The sequence below is a fragment of the Gavialis gangeticus genome, unplaced genomic scaffold (assembly GCF_001723915.1).
Source record: "Gavialis gangeticus isolate Ggan-Ray unplaced genomic scaffold, GavGan_comp1, whole genome shotgun sequence".
Taxonomy (NCBI): Eukaryota; Metazoa; Chordata; order Crocodylia; family Gavialidae; genus Gavialis; species Gavialis gangeticus.
This window is the reverse complement of record NW_017729007.1, coordinates 10,504,493-10,513,077: the sequence shown is the minus strand read 5'-3', so window position 1 is coordinate 10,513,077 and position 8,585 is coordinate 10,504,493. Positions and strand designations below refer to the sequence as shown.

Sequence of the window (8,585 nt, the reverse complement as noted above, 5' to 3'; positions counted from 1 at the left end):
GATTCCAATCTCTGGCTCTCTTTATTGTCGCTTCCTCTCTTTTTGGGGAGTCCAGTTACTCTTGTCTTCTTCCTGTTACACCAGGATGTCTCTGGGGGATTTTATTTCCTCTAGAAAAGTACAAGAGAACCAAAGCAAGCTCCTCCAAACTAGACACTCGTTTATTGGGGTGTTACCCATCAGGCAATACTAACGAGAGCAGCCACATATAGCAGAGAAAACACAAACATGCTCACTATGGGATGGCAAGTTCTCAGGGCTCTCATAATCTGTCCTCATTTTTTGAGGTACGTTCCAGACTCCCACACCTCTGCCTTTGTGTGGGGCAATGATATACAGTTCAGGTTCAGATCTCTGTATGCCCACCCATCTTTTGGCCAGTTCAGTAGGGAACAGAAACTGAGACATGGCCTGTGACCATTGTTCTTTCATAGGGTCAGCTTATTAGAATTGGGTGCAATCACTGGCCTCTGCATCTCAGTTCCCTTGAAACTGTCCCTCAGTCAGCTTCTCACGTGCTAATCATTGCAATTCAGACTGAACTGCTTCTGTGAGCACAGTGCCTGGGAGGGGAAATGTAGTGACACACCCAGCACAGCAAACTTACTCAGTCCTATTTCTCCTCCATTAAATGGTTTCTTCAGTCACCTGCTTTCATGGTCATATGCTTTCATGTCATCCTCTTTATTTAGGGGCTCTGCCTCCAGGTGCTTTTATTCTGCAGGTATCAGCAAATTGTGAACTGTGTTTGCAGCCTCTCTCCTCTTTCCTCTATCACATCTTCAGATGCTTTTCTGAACTCCACCATTGCCTCTAGCTCCATCAAGTGATACCTTCTGAATTAGTAACTTTCCATAGGTACCTATTCAAGAGAAGTGTTCACTCCTAACTCCTGCATAATAGTCACGTTCTGCAGTTCTTCAGGTCTTCTCTGCTACTGCCTCAGTGACCCACCCTTCTCATTATCATTATGCAAACAAAACAAAAGGAATACTCCCCCACAACCCAGGTTTCCCTAACAAGCTCTCATGCTTCCCTATATAGGTTTCCTTGTTGACTTTCTGGCTTTTTAAATCATTTAACTAAATCAGGCCCATTACCTCATTTAAATTAAACAACGAAAAGAGAAGATTACCAAGGACTTCAAACAAATCACCTGAAATGGACAAAGGCTAGTGCCTGGAAAAGAATCAGAACAAGCAGGATTCCTTTTCAGATTGTACTTCTTGTTACATTAAAATAAATGTTTAAAAACAAAGAAAGTAGGGGCTTTATTTCTTTAAATATAAGTTTCATAAATCATTGTAGAGAGATGATTTGATGGTGCTTAAGTGTATTTTTTTTCCCTTTCTGGCAAACAATTTTGTTTTCATAAAGAATGTTTTTCCTTTCCCTTAAGATAATAAATTTAACTCCAGTTCCCACATGATTTCTGTTTTTAGATTGGGTATCCAGTGGTTTGAAAGCCTGGCTTTTCACTTAGAAAATGAACCTTCGGTTGCATCTCAATGATTACTGCTTCCCTGTATTATTAGATAACCTGTAATTTACTTTTTCATAAATATGCAGTGATTTAAATACTAGTCCTCCCTACCCCAGTTGCAAGATATTTGCTCCCCTACTGGGTTGGCCTACACTCCCTTCAGGATACAGCATGAAAACCCACCATCTCCCAATTTTTGGAGGTCCCATTTTCTCTGCCTGCCTTATCAGGGGATACTGAGCAAGCCCCTTTTTGTTTTAGAGAGTCCACACAGGCCTCCTTCCTATTGGACATTTTCAGTTCAATTATTTTCCTCTCTCTCAAGTCTGTTTCTTTTACTTCATTTCTGTAGGCAGCCTGTGGTCCCAAAATTCAGTTTCTGAGGATGGCTAGAGATACTTAAAGACAAGTTTTCTTGAAATGTGCTGATGCTTCTGTTTGCAGTCCAGGTGTACAAATAGAATTTACTTTTCACAACCTTTCTTCCTATGCAAATACAATCTTCAAATTCAGCAAAAACACTAGCACTCTTACTAGATATCCTTACTTCTATATAAATCAGCTTACCTGTTTCTAGTTTACACAACTCCAGCAACAGACTTAACAACAATGAATAATTTCACAATACTTTTTCAGGACAAAAGCCTTCCAAGATTCCTTTACTGCTATTTACTATTTTCATGTTGCAGCCAGACAATCATGCAGGACTTTCAAAATTGTGTCAGTCTAGCATTCACTGAGGTACAGTGAATGGAGTTTTTGTAGATACTTTGTATTTCGACTCCTTAAATAACAGTAATGAATTATGAGCAAGCCTCCAGGAAATGATCGTAGAAAAGGGGCCATATCCTCAGCTGGTGTCCTTTGGCGTATCTCCAATTAACATAGTTCCAATTCAATGGAACTGTGCCAATTCCCTCTAATTGAAGAGTTGATCCATTATATGTAGGGGTCTACTTAAAATCTTGGTTTCACAGATTCGCTAAAACTGTGAAATCCAGAATTGTATTAAACAATCAGCAACAACAAACTTAATAAAAATAAACTGCTTGCTCCTCAGTGGGAGCCAGTGGTTCACACTACTGCTGCGGCCCAGCCCCACAGCCTGCCCAGGAGGGGAAGGTACTGAATGATGGGGTGGCACAGCAGGCAGCAGAAAAGATGGCCACTACGCACTCATCTCTTCTCCCAGCCCCCCTCTCCCCGCCCCCAGAGGGTGGTGGGGTGGTGCTCTCTGCCAGTTAGAGCTGAGGGGCAGATCTGCTGGAGCACAATCATGGAATTTGCTCTTCATACTGTGGCCAACATGTGAAATTGGTAAGTCCAGCTGCAATTTAAGTAGAGCCCTAATTATATCCCCTCTCAAACACCAGCTTAATAGCACTGGCTTATATCTCTAACATTTCCCAAACAGATTAGAGTGAGAAAGATGAACTACAGCCATGGTACCCAATCTTTTTGTTTGCAAATAGTGGAATCCCAACAGGACTTGGGGACATAACGATAGATTACTTTGTTCAGGGCCTATTGGTGGTGCTTGTGTTTAGAAGTAAGAACAATGGGAAGGGCAGAATGAACAGCAGTAGCTACCATCTAGACAGGCTGCAAAATAATACTGCATATTCTTCTGGTACTTCTTGGTATTGAAAGGGGCTGATCTACTGTTAAAGCACCAACTTCCTGAGAGGGAGATGCAATACTTTTTTTCTCTTTTTCTGGTACTTGGCTCAAACAAACATACAGGGCTTATCCATGATGTATAGCACATGCTAAAGGAAGGCACAAGGCTAGAAAGTGGATTTTGGAAGTTCCAGACAGTCACAGATTGGCATATGCTGGGTGACAAGAAGGATTCAGACCTGCCTGAAGAGCAGGCAGTGCTGCAGAATAAAAGTGTGTGATGAAGCGGGGCTGGAGGATGTATAGTCTCAATGCATTGATTTGACTACTTCAAAGCAGGGGCAGCAGGACTTTTTGGTACCTTTCAGTGGGGATTTTTGGCAGCTCGGCGACCAGTTAAAACTCTTTAGGGTGCTGATAGGAATCTACCAATAGTGAATTCCCAGCAGCTTAGCCTGAACTGGTGTCAGAAATCAGAGTTTCCAAGTCTGTACCAGCTGGTATTGTGGAGTTAAATGGGGGCCATATTCAGCCTGAAGCATATGGGTGCACCTCCCTTCATTTCAGATGAGTTAAGACAATTTATTTTGAGCTGAATTAAGCCCAATTAAGTATTCAGGGAAAATATCAGGTAAAGCACTAGAGAGGATGAAATTCTAGGATCCTAGGTCTTTATATGGAGGCTCCAGATACCAAGTTTCCTGCTTTGTTAGCTGCTTGGAATTGTCCTGTTATGTTTGATAAGCTACAGATGGTCACCAGATGGCTGTGTGTGAATCTGTGGAAGTGCTGCACCAGACAGAGGGAGACATCAAAGAGTTAGTCTACAAACATCTTTTTCCCCCATAACTTCTATTAATGACAGTGAACATTGCTAGATAGCAGCCCTACTGTTAAGTGGTAACAAACCAGTTTTTTTCAGGTCAGCTCCCTTTTGGAGGAGAAATCTGTGACACGGAGTCTAGATATTTTTTTTAGTGTACCTTGTTTACTTGATGTGTTGCATTTATAGACTGGGGTAGTTTTAAAATGGGAATTTTAATTTAATAATATTAAAAAAACCTTGAGTCCTAGCATATTTCCTTCTGTGATACATTGAATGCTGCTGAAGTCATTCTGTTCTCCTGGGTTGTCTCCTTCTACCTCCACAACAGACCTCCAATTCTAAAATTACCAAATAGTAGTGTAACTACTATTTGGGTCATCAATACACCAACTCTGATTGCTGATTTGGGAGGGGGGGGGGCAAGAATGGCACCCACCACTGCTGCCCTTCCTCCCATTGCTTCCAGCTCAGCTGCCTCTGCTGTCCAAAGCATAGAAACTGCTTATTATGCCTGTGGGACTCAGACACAGATAATACCTTGACATTCCTTTATGAGTGCTTCATACAAGTTCCCTAGTAGGGGCAATTTTCTTTTATTCTTCTCTCATATACTTCATTTCCTCCTCTACAGATCATGAATGTGGTGGAGCCACATTAAAGTGATGATAATGCTTTACTGTTGATGCTTACCAGGTCGTCATCCTGGGTCCATGGGTGTGCTGCACACATGAGGAGGTGGTCAGCAATCTGTGGTGCATCACCACACACATAATGGACTGTCCTTTAAGCCAACCTTATGGAGCGTGGCATTTAAGTGTCCAGCTCCAGAGCGGATCCTGTTTAGTTTAATCCATAAATTGTAGGGGAGCTCGAACCTGGGTGGATATGGTATTGGGTTGCTAATGAAGCACTAGCCATGAGAATTAGTCTCATTCCACTTTTTGTGGTGTCGTTCAAGTGTCCATAGGGTGTTGCTCCCACCTCCATACTGTTGCAACCCATCTAAACGAGTTTCTCAGCTTCAGTTGCTTATATACTTTCAACCTATCAACCTACCTTTGTACCATGGTAAACCTATCGTCCAGCAGGGGCAATGACAAAATGGCACACAGCAAACTTCTTTTCCAGGAACCTTACCCCATATTCCAATGTCTGATTCTCAGGAATCAATTCTGTTCAAGACCTGACTTTACCGCCATCTTCATCTTGCTCAGTGAAAACTGTTTGACAAGGTTTTCTAGAAGAACAGGAAGAAGAACAAGAAACTAAAAAAACCTAACAATACAACATTTATTTCTAAATTGTTAGACACAGTTTTATAAGTTTGCATTCTTGGCCTTTGAGTAGTGCACAATGTTATGCTATGAGTCACATTATGGCAATATTTTCCATTTGCATTTAAAGAACAGGTGCTGATTCAGCTGCTCATTCCAGTCACCCTTACTGGGAATTTGTGGTTTTGGTAGAACCCAGTTCTGTTTTGTTGTTGTTGCAGTTACTCAGTTCATCAACCAATAACCAGGCATTTCTCTGTATGTAAAAAGCCTCTTAGAAGGCTCTGATGGTGATTTAGCATAAATCTGTAGCAGCAGGCCTGTTCCTACTTCCTTTCTTCCATGTACCCTTGTGTAGATTGCAATTATTTGAAAACAGTTTCAGCTGGGAGTAGGAGGAGAGTGGGGCCGCTAGTATTTATGTATTCTTAGCTTAATATTACAACAGTGGCATTCTTTAGAAGTTAACATTTTCCAGTCCTTAGTTGTGAGGAGTTACCTCCTCAGTAGGTGTGTCTGCATATGCATTAAGGCACTTTTCCTAATGTTCATTAAATTTGGTACCAAATGTGCATTAGGTTACCTTAATGTTCAGTAATGAATGTGCATAGTTTAAAAATGATACTTAATGTGCAGTAGCCTATTTTATTGCACATTAGTGTAATTGCATGTTTTTTACGTGACACTTTAATGCACAGTAAAATAGGTTACTGAGCATAGGTTCCCAGTGAGTTCATGAAAACTGGTGTGACTCCAGATGAATTATATCATTTCGCTTTATAAATATTTCCTAACCTTGTTCAGGATTTTACTATAACATTCCTGGATCACCTTCATTTAGACAGTCATCAATACTGTGATTTAAAATACAGTTAAATACCTTCACAAAGATATCAAACATCAAAAATATCAGCATAACTAAGGTTAACAGCATCTCTTCTTTTGTACAGTGTTTGTTCTGCTAGTCATAAACAAAACCATTTAAGTTATATATACAAAGGCCATGTTTTGTGTGCTTACAGTTATGCACATCTGCTACTTATCAGGGCCATAAAACAGTTTCCATAGGCTTGTGTACATGCATTAGTGTAATGGGGATGTGCAGGTAGAAGACGTGGAATAGAAGAAAGACATTTTACAGAGTGGTCATTAAATTTAGACCATTTAAACACCAGGCAGTCTGGATCCAAGCCTGAGTGGAACATGGTTTTAAATAATACCATTTTTGTCATTTTAGGAGAAAAAAGTCCACATAGAAATATAATCCTGCAACTTTTGGCTTTTCTGAGAATTCATTAAGATCTGTTAAAATCTAATATTTTTAAATCGGATATTAAAAAAAATTTCCATTCTGTTAATGAAGCTTTGACAAAAGGTTCATTACTTAGTCATACTGCTTTTAATATTGCATGTTTTAATGATTTTTGCCCCCTTTTTGAACACTTGGCCTATAGGTGTTTTTCAAAGCAACTCATTGGGAATTTTGATTTTGATATGATTTTAAATAGTCAGACATTAAAAATGTAATAAAATGGTGAATGCTAAAGGTCTAACATAGCGGTGGAAAGTCCGGGTGGAAGTTCTTTTTTCCTGTTTCCACACTGCCATCTAGAGTAAAACTATCAAAACTACATTTACTAAAAATATTTGGGTCTAGTTCTTCACTAACCTATTCCTAGTGTAGTCACTTTACACTTGGGCAAAGTAGATATAAAATACTATCCAATCAAAACAGAAATGCTTTATACACACAAGTATAAATGATGGCACAGGATGTAGAGTAGGGGAGAATCAGGCCACTTATGATTATTTGTTACTACTAGATGATGAGAAAAGGGTTATTAATTTTTCACAGGGCAAAATTCAACCTTCAAAAGATATGCAGAGTGCCATTTAGCATTTGCTTTGAGAACAGAATAGACACCACAGGCTGGATACACAGCTGACTTTCAGTTAGTATGAGTTGACTGTCTTCAGTGGAACTATATTGATTTACAGTTGGCTCTGTCAGTTCTGCATTTGTTCAAACATGTACTAAAAGCCTTCAGAGATAAATATGTCTTTTGCCAGAAACTAGGGAAACATCTGAAATGAAATCACTGTTCTGGTTTGTTTTTCCACTTCCCACAAGAACTCCCTTTCTTTTTTAAAGAGATCTGGGTAAGGGCTGCCTAGCATGGGAAACAACCAAGAAAGGTTTGTTCTTTGCCCCTGAGACTCTAAATTGATTAATTGGGGAAGCAATCCAGAGGGGTTTATTTTTTGTCTTCATAAGACTACAAATCAGTTGATGAAAGGAGCTACCCTTAGGCATTTTTTTTAATTTGGACTCTGTGTTCCTACTTTCATTGTACATGTTCTTTGGTGGGACCAATTTACTCATGATTAGCCAATTTACTTGTGAAGTTACTGCAAAGTTACAGGTGTGTAGGTGTGACATGGGAGCAAATTTGCTCCCAGGTCAGCCCTGCCACTAGAGGGCCAGCCTAAGGCCAGCCCCAGGGCTCTGGGCATGGAGCCCCTCTTGCCCCAGGGCTGGGTTGCTTCTATGGCAGCCCCTGCTTCAGGCTCTTAAAAGCCTGCAGGCATTTTAATCCCTGGGGCAAACTGGCAGGCAGCCTGAGGCCACTCCAGGCCCTGTGTACCCCTGGGCAGGCTAGCTTGCTACCTGGCACTGCAGTGCTGCACAGTTGCCAGGAGCAGGCCGTCTAGGCCTCCAGAGTGCTGCAGGCTGCTGTAGCCTCCTGCCAGATGTGCTAGTCCCCAGGCCTAGCTGCAGGCAGCTTCTGGCTGGTAGGGTGTGCTCTACTTGCCTGCAGCCCACCCCCAGCAGCCTGTTTGGAGCCTGCAGGTGCTGCAGAGCATTGCCTCTGCCATATGGCTGCCAGTCCTGTGCTTTGCCTCTGTGCTGGGTGCTGCAGGCAGCTGCTCAGGCCTGGCAGCACAGGGACAACTTCACAGAGGCCCAGAAAGCTGGTGTGGGAACCTGACGGCATCCTCCTCACTGACACCTGTGACCACCAGCTGGTCACAGAAGAGGACTGGCAACTATTGTGGCGCTATGGGGTGAGGCAGAGGTGTAGCACCAGTTCACATGGGGCAAGCGCTTGAACGCCTACGTCTATGAGGGGCTGGCAGGCCAGATGTGGGAGTGTGGGCACAACCAGTTGGTGCAGCAGTGCCACATAAAGGTCAAGGCTTTGCAGGCACAGTGGATCATTATGATCATTCAACCACAATTGTTGGTCCAGGAGTGCCTGCAAGTCCATCCCCTTTATGCAGCAACTGACGGAGATCCTCATACCCTGGACCCAGGCCAAAGCCATGCTGTCTACAGCATCACGAGCAACCTGCCCAAGCCCCCACCCTAGCCTGGTACCTG

The 8,585-nt window shown here is 42.1% G+C and overlaps 1 long non-coding RNA gene across 1 annotated transcript in view; it reads right to left on the bottom strand.

The window, feature by feature from the left end:
- The window catches only part of LOC109292060, a 22,657-nt gene that overhangs the window by 8,834 nt on the left and 5,238 nt on the right, over nt 1-8,585 (bottom strand). The window contains exon 2 of the long non-coding RNA XR_002096033.1: nt 539-542. This is a non-coding gene — a long non-coding RNA (uncharacterized LOC109292060). The remainder of the gene's footprint in view (nt 1-538; nt 543-8,585) is intronic.